Source organism: Vulpes vulpes, chromosome 13 (assembly GCF_048418805.1).
Source record: "Vulpes vulpes isolate BD-2025 chromosome 13, VulVul3, whole genome shotgun sequence".
Lineage (NCBI taxonomy): Eukaryota > Metazoa > Chordata > Mammalia > Carnivora > Canidae > Vulpes > Vulpes vulpes.
This window is the reverse complement of record NC_132792.1, coordinates 65289048-65310761: the sequence shown is the minus strand read 5'-3', so window position 1 is coordinate 65310761 and position 21714 is coordinate 65289048. Positions and strand designations below refer to the sequence as shown.

General features: G+C 34.4%; 1 long non-coding RNA gene across 1 annotated transcript in view; it reads left to right on the top strand.

Annotated features, from left to right (window-relative positions):
* Positions 1 to 13323, top strand: part of LOC140595060 (uncharacterized) — a 99899-nt gene extending 86576 nt beyond the window's left edge. The window contains exons 4-5 of the long non-coding RNA XR_011996455.1: positions 6671 to 6823; positions 13127 to 13323. This is a non-coding gene — a long non-coding RNA (uncharacterized lncRNA). The remainder of the gene's footprint in view (positions 1 to 6670; positions 6824 to 13126) is intronic.
* The last annotated feature ends 8391 nt before the right edge of the window (positions 13324 to 21714 follow it).

The window sequence follows — 21714 nt, the reverse complement described above, 5'->3', positions numbered from 1 at the left end:
TCCATTCATAAATATTTCGGTCTGTATCTTTAAAGATAACCACAATATTATTATTAAGCTGAAAATTAGCAATAATTTATTAATATCAGATAGCTAATCAGGGTCCATATTAAATTGATTTTCACATGTCATATTTAAAATTTATTTTAAAAAGGACCAAATAAGACTCACACAGTGAATGTGGTAGGTAAGCACCCTGTTTCTTTTAATCTATAGGTTCATTGCTCCTCTGTCTTCTTCTTTACCTCTTCAGTTTGAAGTTGAAGATAATGGAAATTTCATTCTGCAGATTTTCCCCATAATCTGATTTTTGGTAATTGCATCTTTGTGATCACTTTTGGAAATTGCTAGGGTACTAATCGCCATTCTGAAGATGATTAAATAAGTATAAAAATCATCTATTTTTCTAGACTTTCTGGCATGGAACATTTGATCATGGAAAATTCTTCTCCAAAGAAGGATTACAGTTAATAAATACAAAAGAAATGTCAGAAAAAGGCCATTTTGAAACCTCTGTTGAAATCATGTATCTAAAGTTACAATCATCAATGGCCATTAAAATCATTACATGAGAAGTTAATAGGGAACTTTAAATGGATAGAGGAGGCCGACAACACCTGAACCCACAATTAATATTAACATCACCAAACTGGGACAAGAAATTTCATGCCTTGTGATGTGATGCAAAGAATTACACAGCACCATCCATGAAGTATTCTAGTCAATAAATAATTAAACAGATTGAATCAAGTCACTAGATCCACTATCCTTTTACAGGAAATAAGCAGGATAGTGGAGCATGTTAAATAACATCATATAAAGATGCCATGAGCATGTCCAGGATATGGGAAATGTTACAGAAAATAAAATAATCCAGTTTATTCAACAAATAAATGCCTTGAAAGATAAAGGGGGAGGAGTAACTGCTCTATATTAAAACATAAATAAGAGAACAGTCAACAAAAATTGATGTAGAAACCTTATAGAACCTTGATTCAAACAAATTAATTATGAAAATACATTTTTGAGACATTAACATTTCTGACCTTGTAATCATGGTACTGTTCATTTTTATTCTTAGTTGTTAGAGATATATATTGAAGTATTTATAAACAAAATGATATATGTGTGAGATTTTCTTTAAATACTTCAGTGGTAGAGGTAAAGTAAGGGAGAGGGTACAGGCAAGAGATGATGAAACAATATTGCAAAAGAGTATATGGGGTTTCATCTGTATGTTTAAACACTTTCATATTAAAGCATATTTAAAAAAATAATAATTCATTTTCCAACTAGAGGCATCTTTGAATCTTATTTACCACGAGATTGAGAATGAGGTTGATCAGATTTTAAGCATGATTTTTCCTTGAGTAATCCCTTCATGTTTTTAAAAAAGAGGTGTACACATCCTATTGAAAAGTCCTGCAACAGTGCCCTAATCCTTGTGGACCAATAGCACTACCAATACCTGAGCTCTTGTTAGAAGTACAGAATCTTGGGGATCCCTGGGTGGCAGAGTGGTTTAGCGCCTGCCTTTGGCCCAGGGCGTGATCCTGGAGACCCAGGATTGAATCCCACGTCAGGCTCCCGGTACATGGAGCCTGCTTCTCCCTCTGCCTATGTCTCTGCCTCTCTCTCTCTCTCTCTCTCTCTCTCTCTGTGCCACTATCATAAATAAAAATTTTAAAAAAATAAAAAAAAAAAGAAGTACAGAATCTTGGGATGCCTGAGTGGCTTGCTTGGTTAAAGCATACAACCCATCTCAGGGTTGTGAGATCAAGCCTTGTGTTGGGTTCTGTGCTGAGTGTGAGTGTGCTTAAGATTATCTCCCTCTTCCTCTGCCCCTCTGTCCATTTCTCTCTCTCCCTCCAAAAGAAAGAAAGAGAGAAAGGGAGAAAGAAAGAAAAGAAGTACAGAATCTCAGGTTCCTTCCTTGTCCTAATGAATTAGAACCTAATTTTGGAAATCCTAAGGTAATTCCTATGCACATTAAAGTTTGAGAAGTACTGTTCTTTATCCCACTCTTCTCATGAATCCTTTCCCATTAATTATGTGTTATTCAATCAGTCTTTCCCTCTCCTTCTTAACTGAATATAAACAAGCTTGATTTATTTTGTATCTTAAAAAATAAAATGTCTAAAAATGTAGAATTGGCTTTGTAATTGAATATTGGGTGGAGGTTGGATGTGTTTGGGAGAACATGTTAAAAAAAGTTTAGAATGCTTTGAAGGGACTACTGGGAGACATATGGACATAAAGTTGATTCTGGTGAGATTTCAGACAGAAATGAGGAACATGTTGTTGAAAACTGGAGGAAAACTGATCTTTGTCATAAAGCAGCAAAAAATTTGGCTGAAAAAAATATTTGGCTGAAGTGTCTGTTTGTGGAAAGTAGAAGTTAAAAGTGACAAACTTGGGGTATGGAGGTTCCTCAAAAAGTTAAAAATAGCATTACCACATGATCCAGTGATTCTACTACTGGGTATTTACCCAAAGAAAATGAACACAGTAATTCAAAGAGATATGTGCATCCCCATGGTTATTGGCAGCATTATTTATAATAGACAAAATATGGAAGCAATACAAGCATCTATCAATAGATGAGTGAATAAAGAAAATGTAATATTTCTTTATATATATATATTATAAAATATTATTGAGCCATAAAAAAGAATGAAATCTTGTCATTTGTAATGACATGAGTGATCCAAGAAGGTATAATGCTAAGTGAACTAAGTCAGTCAGAGAAAGACAAATGCCATATGATTTCACTCATATGTGGAATTTAAGAAACAAAATAAAAGAACAATAAAAGGGGAAAAAAAAGAAACAAAAAACCACAATCTTAAAAACAAAGAAGAAACTGGTGTTTGCCAGAGAAGAAGTGGGAGGGGGGATGGGTTAAATATAAAGGGGATTAAGAGTACATTTATCTTGATGAGCACTGAGTAATGTGTAAAATTGTTGAATCATTATATTGTACATCTGAAACTAATATAACACTATATTATATATGTTATTTATACTTGATTTAAAAAATAAAATTCAAAAAAAAATTTAAATCTACCCAGTTTAAAAAAATGATGAACTTGGATATTTAGTTGAGATTTCTAGCAATATTAAAAGGCATGGCTTGGTTTCTTCTTGCTGCAAATAGCAAAAACATGAGGGTTGAGTTTAGTTGAAGAAATTGTCAAGCAGAAAGGAACTAGAATTTGAAGATTTGGAATAGTCTCAGCCTATTTATCTTGCAAAAAGTGAGAAAGTGCATTTCAAAGAGAATGTCAAGTGTAGGGCTGTGCAATCACCCCAATAAGAGATTACCCTTGGATTTAATCAAGCATCGCAGCAGAAGCTAGGACTAGAGATAGAATCATACCAGCAAAGACATTTCTAGTCTGGACTAAGAGATGAAACAAAATAAAAGAAGGCTTTTAGACTTCTGAGATTCTTGAAGAAAGGACATTAAAGTTATCCAGATGTAAACATGCCTTATCTTTCAAGAAAAGGAAAGAATAACCATGATGGTGCCAGTGTCCAGGGGCAAGGCTATCACCCCCAACATTTAGTGGGCCAGGCTGCAGGTACCCTAAGCCTCAGACACAGAGCTGCCACTCACAGCCATGGAAGTAGGGCTGCTTTCTAGGACTGTGGAGACATCACTGCTTTCCTAGTAGGCCAAGAGAACAGAGCATGAAGTATATATTTCTTAAAACTTAAAAGCTAATGGAATTTGCCATACTAGATTTTGGAGTTGCTTAGAACACATAACCTCTTTCTTTTCAATTTCTCCACTTTGCAATGAAAATGACTATCCTATGCAATTCCCACCATTGTATTTTTAAAGCACATAGATGGATTGGTTTCATGTGCTCACAGCTAGAGAAGAGTTTTGCCTTAGGAGTGATTATACCTGAAGGCTCTCCCATATCTGATTCAGATGATATTTAGATAAGACTTTATGAGTCAAGACTGGAGATGTTTGGGATAGGGTGAGTGTACTTTGCGTGGAAGAAGAACATTAATTTTGGAGGTCCACAGGGTGGAATACTATGGAATGAACTGTATCTGTCCAAAATTCGTATGTTGAAGGCCTAATTCCTAAGGTGACCATATTTGGAGATAAGGTCTTTAAGGAGATAAGTAAGGTTACATGAGATCATAAGGATGGGGCCCCAATCCAATAGAATTGGTGTCATAATAATAATAAGAAAAAAGAGGAATATTCATGCACAAGGAAAAAGGCACGTGAGGGCACAGAATGAAGACAGCCATTTTCAAGCCAAGGAGAGAGGTCTCAAGAGAAACCAAACCTGCTGACACCTTGATCTTGGCCTTCCAGCCTCCAAAACTATTTAAAAAAAAAAAAAATGTATGTTGTTTAAGCTCCCAGTCTCTGCTATTCTGTTATGGCACGCAAAGCAGACAAATAGAACTCCAAAATAGTCTTCCTGACTTTCATCTCACCCCTCTCTGAGAGCTTATCCACAGTGCTTACAGGCCCATCTTCCTGAAAGTAAACAGGTAAATTTTCTCCCGAGCTCAAAACATTTCAATTCTCATCCTGTCTACTGGATAACATTCAAAGTACCTGGCATGACACACAGGACACTATGGTCCCTGCTTGTCTCTCTCCAGTGTCATTTTCTGCCAAACATAGGCAAACAGCCAATACTCTAGAAAGACAAACTCAACCACCTGCAGTTCTCCTAAATTGTCATGCTGATTCATGGAACATAGGTTGCCCTTCACGGATGACCCCTTTCCCAGACCAAACAGCAAACTGCTACTCATCCTCAATAATTCAGACTAGAGTCTTCCCCTAACCTGATCATATCTTTCCTTGTGCTAATGCTATATAAATCTCATTTATACCTCTAGAACAGCACTTTAATTACTTGTTTATAACTACTTTTTTTTTGTCTGTGGACTTTTTTGAAGACTATACTTTATTTAACTGTATATCTTCTATACTTTTCATATAGACTACTCGATTACTAACTGGAAACAAAAAGAATTAATTGATTAAGTGATTAATAAAGCACATGAAATATCCTTTACTCGGTAGAGATCATCTCTCTAATCTAGATCTATAGAAAATCAAATTGGGAAAATATCTAAAAATGGAAGAATATGGAGATCACCATGATTTGAGAAGCCAAGAAAGCAAGGAACAAATTTTTCGTTATTGTAATTCTACATTCGTCTTTCAGACTCTCAGTTTCTGTATTACTTATGAAAATCACAGTCTATTCATACTAGAGCTCACTTTATTTTATGTTTAATTTACTTATTTATTATCTTATCAATCATTTTGTTAATTCCTAAAAAGAGTAATGTGTAATGGAAAAGCACTAAATTAGAAATCAGAGTACATGAGCACTTGGTTCTGTAACTTGAGACAAATCACAATCTCCTGAGTGTCAGTTTTCTCATCTGCAAAATGGAATTTCTATAACAAACCAGTTAATCTCACATATTGGTTTTAAGAATCAAATGGGATGATCTACATATAATTTAAAAGCTATCATTAATTTTTTTTCCTAGTGAATTGGCAATGTTTTCCAATATCACCAAAGTGCTCTATGTTTGGCCCCAGCTCACAGTGTCCATCCTTCTAATTGTCTGACATTGAACAGATCATTTAAGTTTCCTAATTTCTTTAAGTCTAGAAGTCTAGAAGGAGATTAAGACAATATGTGTAAAATGTTTAATATAGCACATGATTGCCTAATGTCATCAATTATAATAATTAGTATATTAATATTGCTAGTACATGCCATTATGATATTATTACAATTCTAGGAATCCCTTAAGAACTGAAACTGCAAGTTTTACATGACTTATGATACTTTTGACATAGCTTAAATATTTTTATTGACTTACTAACATCTATTACTTGTTTCATTTCAAAGTATGATAACTAACTATATAAAATAGTAGAATTGGTCATTAAAAAACAAAGGACAAAGTAGATACAAATCATAATAAATATTTACTTAGTAAAAATATCTGCAATATCTGGTGCCTGTGTATGGTGTATGTCCTCTGCAGAATACTGGTCTTTGATCTTTGCTCCTTTAGTCAAATCATCAAGCTTGATTGCCTCACTATTCTGTGAGCTATATCCATATTTTGGGGCCACTCACCAAACTGTAAAACATCGTTTTTATACATAAACTCACATCAACAAAACTATTACTACTAAAGCTATCATTGCAATACCAATTTCTATATATGAACCAAGTTTGTGAAGATTATGTAAAAATATATATATGTATATATATTTCTAAATATATAGACTATAAATATTTACTATATATTTACTTCTGACATATATTTCTTTATAAGTATATATATACTTATAAAACAAGGTGGATGGAAAGATGTGGAGGAAAAACAAAGGATAAAAGCACTTAATCTTATTTCCCAGCTTAAAACACACATACACACAAACACAACCTGCAGCTATACAGGTATGATGCTAAACACAATGAAGAAAAATATCTATTTCATTTTATATTTTAAAATACTATTTATATAGCATAACAGAGGTGAAGACTAAATGTTTTCTGAAAGACTAATTTTCAGAGAACAATTTGCTCACTAGATATATCAGCTTTAATTTTCCATCTCTTTTTCTCACTGATTTATATTTCTGAATATTTAGGACTCACAGCCTCCATCTTTGGAAAAACAAGAACAAATATTCAAGAATCAAGATGCTCTTGAAACCCCACAAGAAAAAGGAACTTGTCTCCAAGTGGAGGGAATTTATATGAAAACACTGCCTTTAGCAGGAAGGCACTGGTGCTAGACATTGGTAAGAGTATTTGAAGGCCTTCTTTTATCTAAGAGCTGATAGAAAGCATACCAATCATCACTGTTCATGCAACAAATTCTAATATAGTAAATATAAAATTCTTAATGGAAATCAATTTTTCCAATTCAGTAAAGTAAATTAGTCTGTTAGTAGAGACAGTGAAATGGGTAGGGGATTGCTTTTCTCAGAAGGATGACTGCGTTTGCTTAAGTAAATAACTCACTATATGACACATAGATAAATAAGAGATACTTATGCTCATTACTAAATATTTTCTGTAAGGTACAATTCCCTTAATATAGCATGGTTCTACTAAATGGTGGTGCATTTAAGTGTTGTTTTGATAGGTTATTTATTATGTGTAGAGAATATGAGACTGGAAGCATTTTAAAACACACCAGAGCTCACTTCCAAATAAACTAATACTTTCCTTTTCAGTGGATGACTTCAACTAGTCTTGTAATACACACATGGAGGGAGGGTGCAGTCTAATGCCTGCCTTTGACAGCATGCAAGAGATGTTTTGGAACTGTAAAGTTTCCTGATGACCAGAAACATTTTCTTATTCTTTAAAATGAGGTACTTTTATAGCTACCACTTATATTCTTGAGAATTCTGATGTGATCTAAAATTATTTGGTCACAAGTAATTTGCAAATATAGAAGACAATGGAAGAGCAAAATGAGATCATAGAGAAAACAAAAAACTCTACATGGCACAATGCAAGTGCTATAAAAAAATGGTATCCATTATTATTGTCGATGTTATTATTGGCTCAACATAATGTTCTAAGTAGAATAAACTAAAATTATCAATTATAACATGTTCACTATATTGCTTTTCAACAATTATAAAATTAAAATAATTTGAAATGTTTCTCTAGCTTCCAAGATATTTGAGAATAAAGAAAAAAAAGATCCTCTCAAATCTCCTTTAACATATTTTTAAAGAAACATGGATTAAAATTAACATTATTTCCTAAAGTATCTTCCAAATTTTAAAATCAGCAAAATGGTTTTCATAGTCTGTTGTGACTGTTTATTAATGTTTATTATTTATTTTATCAATACTATTGGTTATGAGTCAAATTACCAAATATTAGAGCTTTTTTGTTTTTTTAAATCTCGTGTATATTTTATTGGACATTGTGGCCCATTTTGTAAATAATGTGTACTGGATATTTAGTTTTTCTATAAAATTAGTAGCTTATTTTTATGATTGCCTTATTATAGATGTTTATCATTGTTTAACAGTTGCATTTATGACATATTACGTATAAAATTTGTTTGGTGCTGTTTGATTAGGGATAAAACTATGCTTTACAACATTCTGATGAGGAAGTAGTTTCCAGTTTACCAGGGATACTTGGTATTTAATACTTTATTAAATACAAGTATTTAATAAATACTTGTTATTTATTACTGAGTGAAAAGAGAGCAGCATCTTTGTTAAGTGATGTGCAAATGCTGCCAAAAATTTTATTCTATGGTACTTTTCCTAGTAAAAAGGAAGCATTTTCATATAAAGACCTGGCAACTCATAACAAACAATGATCTTTTTTATGAATCAAAACTGACCAAGATTATTTGGAGCTTTGTTCTTATAGTGTATTTTATATGGTTTCATAATGAGGATGGGTTTTTCTTCTCAATTCCTACTCCTCATCATGCACTCACCTCCCCCATGCACTCACACCCAAACACACTCAGACCTTCCAGAGCTGGTTCAATACAAAGGAGCCTTATGTAATAAAATTCCACACTGGGAGGGAGATAGAGAATCTTTACCCTAGTAAAGTAGTAAAGTAGAGGAAGTTTACTCTTTCACTAACCACCTAAAAATTGAACCTTCACAGGTCCTAAAACACCATTTCTGGTATTCAGAAATGAGTTTCTTATGAGTTTAGACATGGATTTGGTATCCATTTAATATTTTTTTTCAAAAATTTAAACTTTCTATATATATAGTAACTTTTTGAGGCTTAGTAAGTTATAAATCTTGCATTCTTGCTGGCAATTTCTTAAGTCAAGAAGCTTATTAAGCGGGCTAATGTCCAGGAAAATATAGAAGCAAATGCAAAATATTACTAGCACTGATTCAAGGTAATAGATTTATTTGGGATCCTTTGAGCATATTATGATATATGGGAGAGAACTGCCATAGGCCAAGTTTGAGATAAGTACACATCAAATTATAAAGCAGCTTTTTGAAGAGAAATAACTCATTAGCCAAAGTTAGAGCTACTTAATACTACCTTTCCAAGCATCCCCTCAAGACCCAGCTGTTGCCTTAATTACATAATCAGGTCACTTGTGATACTCATTTGTAACTTTGCTATCAGGTATGACCAGATGTTTCATTTAACCTCTAATATAAATAAAACATCTGATAAAGTTTTGCAATGCCTTTGTAAACAGCTGTTTGATCCAAAAACTTATTGCTGAAGCAGCTATACTGATCTGGTCATTCTCTTTACATAATGTCAAAGTAATTGTCTTGATCCTTGGGAAAACTGCTGCTGTAGGTGTTATAAAGTCTTTCATTACAGCGTGTTAGATCTCTTTCAAATGGCTAATGTCTAGTCAACACATGTTTAGTGTACCCAACAAGAATTTATTAAGTACATTTAAAATGTACGAAGAAATTGCTGGTCTATTTCTCTGAGAATGTAAATGTAAGTTGAGTGCATTGTTAAAGCAGTTTTATTGTATACTTAGCATTATAAAACAATGTTTGAACAGCCCTTATAGTATGGGCTCTGGGTTAACAGCACACTTTTCTTTTCCAGGTTTATTAAATACATCTAAGAATGATACTTTTCATGTCTTCATATTTTTTATTCCTTGGTTAACACAGGCATATTTCTAACATTGTAATTATGTCATGTGATTAAAATAATTAGTAGGATGGTAAAAAGTTGATGCTTGAATTGCTTAAACTAAATTAAGGTAATATTTTAAACAGATATAAAATATTCAGCGCTTTTAGAAGGCCAAATATCTAATCTAAAATAAATAAGCTGGCATATTTTAAAATGTCAGTAGATGAGTATTTATGGGCCATTCTAATGAATACTGACCAAGCTCCCTTATTTTAGATTTTTTTGTTTAATAACTCTAAGAATAGGGTATTATACAAAATTAGCTGCATGCAAATAAGGAATAGTTATTATAGTATTAAATAATTCAGAGATTTTCACTCAATATTTGGAAAATCAATGTATTTTATTTAGATATTATATTTATGTTTTAATAGAGTTCAGGATTATTAGGAATTTAAACATTTGTTGGTTTAATAAATAATCTATATTTTTATTCATGTACATTACTTTATGGGCTTCCAAATACACATTCCTACCAACTTTTATATATTTGGCTCTATAATTTATTGTTTTTTTAATTCAATTTTCCTAGCCTTTGCATCTACATTTATTATTGCCTACATGCAAAAAAAAAAAAAAAAACTAAACAAGAAGACTAGTTTAAAAATGCTTTACAAGATACAATATTTACATATATCTCATTTTCTGTTTTGAAAGCTATTGAGCCATTTTTCCCCGGAGGAAAGTTCCTCCATACACCCTGTGAGAAAGCAAAATCTTCCGAGTATGGCATAGCCAAGCTCAGCCTCCTGACAAACTTCCATAGCTATCTCTGGATTTATAAGAATTTCTGTATCACAGCTTAAAGCTAAGGGACTTCTGGATATTCAGAGACATGTTGCTACCTAAGTGTTTAGTTTATATCAAGTTAAGCTAAGTGATTTAAGATGGATTTAAATGCAACAGGGAACTGCATCATTGTCCTCCAGCAAAGAGTTAGAGTGAAGGCACCCTCTAAAATGCAGATTTAGCCCAGATGACACTAGACATTAATTGGATAAAAAGCAACATTCTTCATAAGCAGAGGCCAGGAGAAATGCTTAATGGATTATACAAAAAGTTTGGTGGTATTAAAGCTCTTGTACATGTATGTATGCATGCATATGTGTGTGTAAGTGTGTGCTGTATTTTTCCCAATGGGGAAAGATCCATTTTCAGCTTAGAGTCTAGTTAGTAACTTACTTTTCCTACTGAAATAAGTGGATTAAAAACACTCCTTTCATCACCATCACAGAGGCTGACCACAGCCCACAGGGGTGAACACAGATACAGAGATTAAAGCTGCAGGGCCACACAAATATAAACAGAAGCCATTGCGCAATAATAGGCACACAGGAGCAAGCATTTTGAAGAGTGGAGTAAGGTAAGCAAAGCCTCTGCAACAATCCTATTGATGACATCCTGCACTTGAGATGAGCTTTGAAGAAGTCCATAATTAGAAAAGAACAAGCTCAATGATGAAAGGAAGGAACCAGACCAAAACAGGATGGTTAGAAACAGTCACCCAGAACACTTTTCACAGGATGTAAACAATTGAAGAAGAGAAGTGTGCAACAGACAAAGATATTTTTCTTATCTAGGTTTGACTAAGGAATATTTTTCACCAACTTCCAATGAGGGAATATTGGAAATGACCTCAGAACCTTTAGATATCACTTATGGCTTATTGTACATTGTATTCAAATCAACTATACCTAATCATCATTTCAGACTGTGGATACACTCACTCAAAACTAATCGTTTTGTTAATGTTTGAAGATAAAGATTCCTCCAAGTAAGATTGTAAATAGACCACCACAGTCAAGATTTTGATACCCATTTTGTGTAGACAAATAAGCAGCACCCATGACAACCAAACCAACTGCGCCAACATGCTACCCGTTACACCTGCAGCTGTGTGAATTGTCTCCAGAGTAGTCATCTTGGGAGGATACGTACTGCTTTGAAGAACTATGGCAGTGCCCAAGGCACTGGAGAAAGATCTCTTCTGGAATTGCTTTCATTGTCCCTGACACATGTTTTTGACTTTTGTGATTAGACAATATTTTCTTTTGAAGGTAAACTGAATTTGAGAAGGTAACAGTAAAATGGCATTCTAAACCAATTCTAATGACAAACTGTGTGATCATACTAGGAAAGTTACTAATTTGAATAGATAAGGTCTACTATGTTTGCTAAAAATTAGTCATTTTACCTTATAGACACACTTGTGACCATGTGCCCAGAAAAAAAGTTTAACTTAGTAAGTGCCAGTAATAATATGTATTATTATTATTATTATTATTACATAATAAAAATCAGCCTCATTTCTTTGTAGCAGTAGTTAATTGTTTTCTTTGGTTAGAATCCAAAATATCCATTGGATACAACAAGTTTGTTCATCAGTTTTAGGCTCCATGTATCACAAATATTACATAAATACATTTCACTTTCAGAAGATGAAGATCTGTAAGACTATGTTCTAGACCCAAATAGCAGTTGCCAAGTGGACATCTTAAAAACTTGAGCCAAGCTGACCACATTATCATAACTGTAACATCAATTAGTATAATTGTTTAGAAAGTATAGTATTATTTCAAGGATATAATGTATAGTAGAAATTCTCTATGTATTTTTATTATTAATCTATACATTTCCACAAAAAATTGTGATAGGCAGAATAATGGCTTCCCAAAGATGTCCATGTTCCAATCCCCAGAACCTATGAATATGTTATCTCACATGGCAAAAGGGACTTTGAAGATGTGATTAAGCTAGAGATCTTAAGACAGAAAGATTATTCTGGATAATCGAGATGAGCCCAATGTACTCATGAAGATCCTTAGGAAAAGGAGGCAGGTGTGTCAAAGTCAGAGATGTGATGACAAAGCAGAGGTTGGAGTGAGGTGTCCATTAGCCAAGCCATGGTATGCAGGCAGATTCTAGAAGCTGGAAAGGGCAAGGAAAAGAAGTCTTCCCTCACACCTCCAGAAGTAATGCATCCTTACCAACCCATGTCAGCTTCCAATATTGAAGTTAAGACAATTAAGTTTGAATCTTACTTCTGTCCATTTGCATCTGAGAGTTTCTATGAATATAAGCAACTCCAAATTCCCAAGAATCAAAAGGCAGTAAGAATATTTACTGCCTATTATTTTTTCCCGCATGCATCCACTTAGCACAGTGCTTTGCACATAACAATCAGTGAATAGCATTTGTTGAATGAATAAATATTTTTCATACACGTGCAACATTTGCCCTAAAAGAGTGATGAACTCAAATCAACCATTTTTATCCTACTAGGTAGTCAATAAATACATGAACGTGTTGTCAATATATTTACAAAAGCTACTACAACACAGAAGACTAGAGTAATAAAATCTCTCAGCATAAAATTGTTGAAGGGATTAAAAATTATCTACTTTCATTTCTTTCTTTCTCAGATGCTGAAGCTGAGACCAAGACCTGGAAGAGGGAATTCTTCCTGAAGAGTCTGCGTAGCTATGCAGCCCTGGTGGCACAGCGATTTAGCGCCGCCTGCAGCCCGGGGTGTGAGCCTGGGGACCCGGAATGGAGTCCCACGTCGGGCTCCCTGCATGGAGCCTGCTTCTCCTTCTGCCTTTCTCTCTCTGTGTGTCTCTATGAATAAAATTTAAAAAAAAAAAAAGAAAAGAGTCTGCATATCTGAGAGGGCCATGAAGTCCAAACTCTGGCCTTCTTCATGCATCTCTTATACAAAAAAGTCTTCATAGATCCTACATTCTGCTGACTAGGTAATATTGAAAGAATCAGAAAACACAAGAACTTGGAAGTCATCTGACTCTCAGAAATGAACTGCATATCTTAGGCCCACTAAGCAGAATTCTGGGGAGAAATCAGTATTTCATGTAAATGTAGCTTCACCTCTCAAGAAGTAATAAAATTGGAATAGGTGGACCACACCTCCAATGTATTTGATAATGGAATCAGCGATACAGCCCAGTATCATCTCAAACTAAAATTGGGAGCCTTTCACAAAAAGAATTATTTAAACCACTGTAAACAACTAGGAATCAGAGTAAGGATAGAAATCACATTTTGCTCTCCTTTCACAAAGCAGCTGAAGAATATTATGTTGCTATTTCAATAAGAATAACACTACACTGATAACAGACTCTATTCAAAATTTAATAAAGCATTAGTCCCTTAATCAAAACATGACTATGAGGCTTGGACTGTCGCTGGAAAGCAGAATAATGTGAACAAAAGAGAAATGGAACTGTGTCTGAATATCAACTCTACAAACAAATAACATCTCATTACACATGCAGCAATTAAAGGCAGGAACTTCAAAGCCATTCTCAATTTATCTTTGTCAAGCCCCTGACCAGGGAAAAGTTTGACTCACGAAATCAAAGCAGGTATGTGGTAAATATCAATCTATCAATCAACCAAATGTCGTTAACACATATATAACTATATATGAATTTTTTGCTTATGCTGAAGACATTATCTACATAAAATTTTGCCTAAAGCACATGGATTATAGATATCTATAAGATAGCCACCTAAATGCATAATTATAAATAAACTACAAATAAAATAGATATAAAAGAAATTACAAATAAAATAAACTTTGATTTAAAATTGCTTATGTAATTAGGAGTAAGCAAAAGTTTTCACTCTAATTCAGCATATATAGTGGTTAAAGGAACCTTTTCTGGAATTAGACAGTAGACAGGCTGGGTCTAATTCCTGACTCTCCTACTGGAGTTAGGACAGGATAGTAAAACAGTTTTCTCATGAGTAAAATTAAGATAATAATAATGCCTGCTTCAGATAGTTGTAAAAATTTAATGAGCTAATGCTTAAAAGTCATACATTCATTATCACTTTTCAGAAAATAGAATTAATTGAAAAGGTTTAGAAATAGTATCTGCCTCAGAAAGCTTGAATTCCATAGATGAATATATCACGATAGACCCCTCAAAACTGAATCTGATAATTTTACCTCATTTTAATCCCTAAATAATGATTTTTAAAAAGCATTTACAACCTGGGTCCTCAAATCAGTCTGTATTTATACACGTTCAATCAGGTTTTAATAATGCCATAATAGCATCCAATTCCATCCTACAAGCTAATTTTCAGGTTTAGGCTGACAGTTCACATTAACACTTATTGCTCATGTATGTGGACAATGAATTACACTGGATTAGAAATCTAATAACACATAAATACATAAACTTGATATAGAGTTAATGTGTTTTAATAGTTATAAAATATCAAATATGTGCTCTTCAAATGCTTTTTTGCTTTTATTTGATTTTATTTTTATCTGTTTTCTTTTAATTTAATCTCTGGGGCTATTTTCCTAGATGCTGGCATGCTGGTTGGTAGCTTTTATGGTTATCCTCTCCTCTCGCTGGCATTTCTTTAGGATTTGGGCAAAGACCATGATCTCTATAATTTTAATAGAACATTAGCTCTTGGTATTAGGATCTGTGAAAAGCAGGGTGTAAGTCATCTCAGTCAAGGATCAGGCAGCTAGGCATAATAGTGAAGAAACACAAATGCAGATACAGCAAACACTGCCAGGCACCAGGGAAACATGGAAAGGGTTGTGCAGCAGGTAGAGAAGGAAGATGTCAGAATTAAGCAAGAACTGCACATCCTCAGGTCATACACAAGAAAGGAGGGCCTGAGCCCCTGGAATGTGACAGGTAGGTAGGTGCATTCACATTATAAAGGGAGATGTGACTTCCATTACAGTCAGAACTGAAGGCCCAGCTTTCTGGAAAGTCAGTGCAAAGCCTTACTTCCCCTTCCTATTGGGTCACTAAGCTAAGACCTGCCTCATTTGCTGCCATCTCATGGGAGGACAACTACACTATATTTCCAACCCTAGTCATAGTGATTATAGCTGTTCTGTTTCCACTTTTCTTGCCGTGCATTCTCTACTAGGCTCTTCAGGTTCCCACTAACCTTTTAATCTAAAATCATCCCATCTCTACAACCTTGTTCTTTCCTAGGCAAAGCCCCATAAAGTGACTTTCTTCAAAATTTGCCCATTTCGTATCCCTCTTCTTCCCAGTTTGTTGTGTGTAAGAAGGTCCATCCACTCAACAATTCAGCTAGTCTCTCATCTAGCCATTGATTCAATTAACAGAGCATAGTACAATGAGCGAGCCACCTCCTTGAGTGCTGAAGACCTACAGAGAACAACAGAAACTGTTGTTCCCTGTTGTTGTCATGGGTTACCTTCTATTGACAGGATGATAGAATAGAGATAGCAAAGGGCTGCCTAGCTTGAGGGCTCAGGAAAGGCCTTATTGAGGTGGTTTATTAGCTTTCTAGGGTACTATACGAGGGTACCACAGAGAGGGTGGCACAAATATCATGAATGAACTTTCTCATGATTCTGGACGCTAGATATCTAAGATCAAGATGTTGGCAGAGTTGGTCTCTTCTGTGGTTTCTCTCTCTGGTTTGTATGTACATTGTCTTCCCTCTGTATAAGTCTGTGTCCTAAACTTCTCTTCTTATAAAAACAGAAGTCCTATTGAATTAGGGCCCACCTCCTGACCTCCTTTAACTTAATTACATTTTTAAGGGCCTTATCTACAAATACAGTCAATGTTATGGATCAAATTGTATTCCCCCAAAGTTTGTATGTTGAAGACCAAATCCACAATGTAACTGTACTTGGAGATTGGGGCTTTAAGGAGATAATTAAGGTTTAGTGAAATCATAAAGGTGAAATCAAAAATCATAATCTAATAAAATTTGTGTCCTTAGAAGAAAGAGATACTAAGCATGTACACACAGAGAGAAAACATGTGAAAACATGGTGAGAAAATGGCCATCTACAAGCCAAGGAGAAATGCCTTAGGATAAACCATACCAACCAACACCTTGATCTTGGACTTCCAGCTTTGGAACTATGAGAACATAAATTTATGTTGTTTAAGCCACCTAATCCATGGTATTTTGTCATGGCAGCCCTACTAAACCAATAGAGTCACATTCTGAAATACTGGGGGTTAGGACTTCAAGATATGAATTTGGAGGAAACCAAATTCATAACATAACAGGTAGTTACATATGGTCTAATGAGGAGACAAAGCCAGCCTGGCAAAGAATTCTAAGTACACCAAGCAGTGAACAAAAGCTCTGAAGGCACAAGTGAGTTGCCCTCAAAGTCAGAATGGTTCATTTAGAAGTGTTGGATGCCTGGAGCAAAATAAGTCAGGGGAGAGGGTTATTAGGTGACAAAGACCAATGGTGAAGCATGGCCAAATCATGTAGGACCATGAAGGATATGGTAAGAAGTTTCCATCTCATTGAAGAAGGGCAACCTTGGATGGCTTTCAGCAGATGAGTGACATGATCTGATGTTTACTTGTAAAAGATCACCTTCTTCTTGATATGTAGAATGGATTGTAGATAAGCTAAAATGAAAGCGCCAAGAACAGTTAGGAAAAGATGAAAAGGGGCAACCTGAATGGCTCTGTGGTTTAGCACTGCCTTCAGCCCAGAGTGTGATCCTGGGGACCCGGGATCAAGTCCCACTTCAGGCTTCCTGCATGGATCCTGCTTCTCCCTCTGCCTGTGTCTCTGCCTCTCTCTCTCTCTCTCTCTCTCTCTGTGAGTGTGTCTCTCATGAATAAATAGATAAAATCTTTTAAAAAAAAGAAAAGATGGAAAGAATGTATATGACAGATAATGGACTGGGAGGAAGGACAGAGATAAGAAGAAATAGATAGATTTAAGATATCTTTTGGAGGAAGTGGCCTAGAACTTGCTGATAGACCCAATATTAGAGATGAAGGAAAGGATAGATGCACAGATCCTACATAGGTTTTTGCCCTGAGCATTTGGATGGAAATAGGAGTATTTTGCTGTGATGAGGAGGACAAAGGAGGAATAGATTTGATGGAAAGGGTGAAAGAATAGCATTTGTAAATACTCCTCAGTGACTCAGCTCACCAAATCACAAGTGGTTTTGTTGTTGCTTTGTTTCCTCTTTTAGCAAACATCTAGTTCTTGAACGATGAGATGCATTATTGATGGTTGCCTTCGATAAATGTTATTTCAGTCCAAGTCTCATTTTAACTGTTCTTCCCTATTTCTTTTATTCCATGATATGCACAATCTTCTGGTGGTTTTCCAGAGGCATAATTCCCATATGTAACTTTGTTCCCGTGGAAAAGTCAGTTTTAGATCACACTGTTCAAAATAAAGTTTCAGGAATAGAAACTAGGTTTGTTTAGATAAATGTATCACATATACGAGTTTAATTGTGTATGTAAAAATTAAATATACAATGATCCTCTTCTATAGAATGCAGTGGGCTTTAATAAAATCTGATGCAAAATAGCCATTTGAGGTACCATCAAGCTTATAAAAGTTTATGCCATTAAAGCATTATATAAGGCTGTTCCATATTTAAAAACTAGATGGTGATGCTCATATACATTTTCCTTAGCATCTCATTTTAATTTTCTCTTGAATTCTGAATAAGTTTTAATCTGTAGGAAAGTGGTTACAGGTCCACTGAAGGAATAGCAATCCTTTATGTTGCAGGAGACAGAGGGACCCTGAGACACAGGTGAATGATATGGTCAGATTCACATTTGACACGGACTTTTCTGGAGGCTGTGGAAGAGTGAGAGGAAAATGGAAATACTGACAGCAGGGAGGCCAGTGAGAGAGTTGTGCCAGCAGAGTGGGGCAAGGAGACACAACCAAGAAGGGATTGAATTAAGGCAGGTTGTACAGGTAAAGAGGAAGAAAACATTGAAACGCTATTTCTCACCCAGTGACCAGTTGCCAGGTTTCTAGTGTGAGTGATGGAATACTAGATAATGCCACCAACTAGAGTAGAAAGGAAAGGAAAAAGAGAGAGCCTAAGAGCCATGTAAGGGTGGCTATGTGTGATGGTTAATTTTATGTGTCAACTGGACTAGACACAGTGCCCAGATTAACCTTTATTTCTGGGTGTGTCTGTGAAGGTGTTATTGGACAAGATTAGCATTTAAATCAATGGACTCAGTGTAATAGTTTGCCCTCCCCAGTGTGGTTGGCATCATCCAATCCCCTGAGGGTCTAGATAGAACAAAAGGCAGAGGAAGGAGGAATTTAAGGAATTCACCCCTTTCTTCCTGCCTCACTGAAATAACTGGGACATCTCATCTCTTCTCCTGCCCTTGGATCATCAGTTCCTCTGATTCTCAGGCCTTTAGATTTAGTCTGGATCATTCCACTGGCTTTCTTAGGTCTAGAGTTTGCAGATAGAAGATTGTGGGACTTCTTAGTCTAGATTATACACACACACACACACACACGCACACACACACATAGTCTCCTACTGGTTCTAGTCTCCTATTGATGACTAATACATGGGAGTGTAAGTCATTGTTTTTGAAATAAGATGAGTTGGAGGTATTTGTAAATGTCCAAGAAGAAATGTTGTTAGAATCTCATGAAAGAAGTCAAGACTAGAAATACACATTTGGAATTCTGTGACTATAGAGTCTGCATCCCTATAATATGAAATTGTCCAGGAAGGTCCGATAGAGTTAGAGGAGCAGAGGGCCAAAGAGAGAAGAACTGTGAAAACATGAGCAATTAAATTGTGGGGAAGAGACAGCATAATATCTGGTAGCTATTGTTTTGATATACAAATACAGAATGTATAATATAGAAATCCAATTAATGAACTTCCATAATTGGAGATTTTATCATCCTGGGAGGGGAGAAGCTTTACAGTATGAAACCTGAAGATTCTGAAAGTATGATTTCAGAGACATTATTATCTTCAAGAAAACTTCATTTCATGTTAATTCTAACATCACTCTAATATCTGTACTAGCCTAATATAGGTGAAATAAAAGTAAAACTAAACATGCACACACACACACACACACACACACACACACTGCTTAAGGCAAAGTCAGCAAGCATCCAAAACTCCGCAGCAGAGACTTACCTTCATTATTATCATTATAGTCATTTTAAAAATGTGGTCAAAAAAAAAAAAAAAGAAAAAAAAATGTGGTCAGTGCAAAAGTCCTCAAGGTGAGATGCACAGACCATTAGCAATCACCTAGAGTACAAAGGAATCTGCAAATAGTTTGCAAGTTTCCAGAAAAGAAACAATGAACCAATTCTGCTAATATATATTTAACAAATTTGAAATATAAAATTATGATGTTTACAAAAATTGCCAAAAGTATTTAATAATCACTTACTAAAGATTAGGCAGTTATTTTTTATCTTGGAAAACATGTATATTCTCATTATTTGCATGACAATGATTTTAACTTTTTATTTTCCTTGTTATTATTAGGTTCCTTTAAATTCTTCATTCCCAAAACTAGATCAGTGGTTCAAAATTGATTCATCAAAGCATTTAAAAGTATTAATGAAGTTGCAATGTAAATATAGTTACTCAGATTAATGTTTATAATAGTAAACAGAAATCCAGGGAAGATATAAAATGTGAATCTGAAAATATGATTATGTCATACATGCACCCAAAAAGTAAAAGTGCAACTAGAAAAATAAGATAATAAATACCTAAGAATTCCTTGTTTTACCTCTGGTAGCTAGACTACTGTCTGTTATAAAACTGACAATTAGTGGCGGCGTGATCATTTCATGCTATTTTCAAAGAAAACAGTTACCCTTCTAGTAAATCAAATTTTTCAGGAGCATAAAATAATGCCCATTATTTGGGAATATCATTTGAAAACACCAAGTATGCTTCTAATTTTGAAAAATTTGTAAGGCCAGTTATAAGTTAATAACAAATGATATGATATACCACATTATTCAGTCAATATGATATACCACATTAATACAATAAAGGCGAAAAAATGCATGATCATCTCAAATGACATAAAAGAAGCATTTGACAAAATCTAATACCCTTTCATGATTAAAAAAAGAAACACCCAGAAAACTAGAAATGGAAAGGAATTTCTTCAACATAATAAAGAGTATCTATGAAAATCCACAGCTAACTTTACACTTGGTGATGGAAGACTGAATTATTTCCCTCATTGATCAAGAGTAAGACATTATGTCCTTTCTTGTCACCTCTATTCAACATTACGCTGGAAATACTAGCCAGGAAAAATAGGCAAAGAAAGGAAATAAAAGGCATCGAGATAGGTAAGGCAAACTATAACTATCTTTATTGGCTGATGACACGATCTTATATAGAGTAAATCTTAAATAATCTACAAAAATACAATGAGAGTGAATAAAAAAAATAAGCAGTGTGGTAGGATACAAAATCAGTTGTATTTCTATACAATAGTGATGAACAATCTAAAAGTGAAATTAAGAAAACAACTTCATTTATGATGGCATCAAAGAAAACAAAATACTTAAGAATAAATGTAACCAAGGATGGTTGACATTTGTACACTGAAAGCTATAAAACATTATTTAAAAAATTAAAGAAGATCTAACTAAATTGAAGATTATTTTCATGGATTGAAAAGCCTTAATATTGTTTACACGGCAATGAGTAACTCAAAGTGATCTACAAATTCAGCTCGATCCTTATCAATATCACAGTGGTTTTTTTTTTTTTTGCAGAAATAGACAATTTGATTCAAAATTTATATAGAAGCTCAAGGACCTCTAAAGAGCCAAAGCAATCATAAAAAAAGAAGAGGGTTGGGCAACACACTTCTCAATTTCAAAACTTACTATAAAGCTACAGTATTAACATAATTAGGTACTGGCATGAAGATTAATAAATGGATCAATGGAATAGAATCCAGAGTCTAGAAATAAATTTATATAACTGTTGTCAATTGATCCTAAAAAATTGTTCTAAGACCATTCAGTGGGGGAAATAATAGTCTTTTTAACAAATGGTACTGAGACAACTGGATAACCACCTGAAAAAGATTGAAGCTGGATACACCATATACAAAAATTAAGTCTAAGTAGATCAAGAGCCTGCATATGAGATCTAAAAGTATAAAACTCTTAAAAGAAAATAGACACAAATCTTTATGATGTTTTTTGAGAA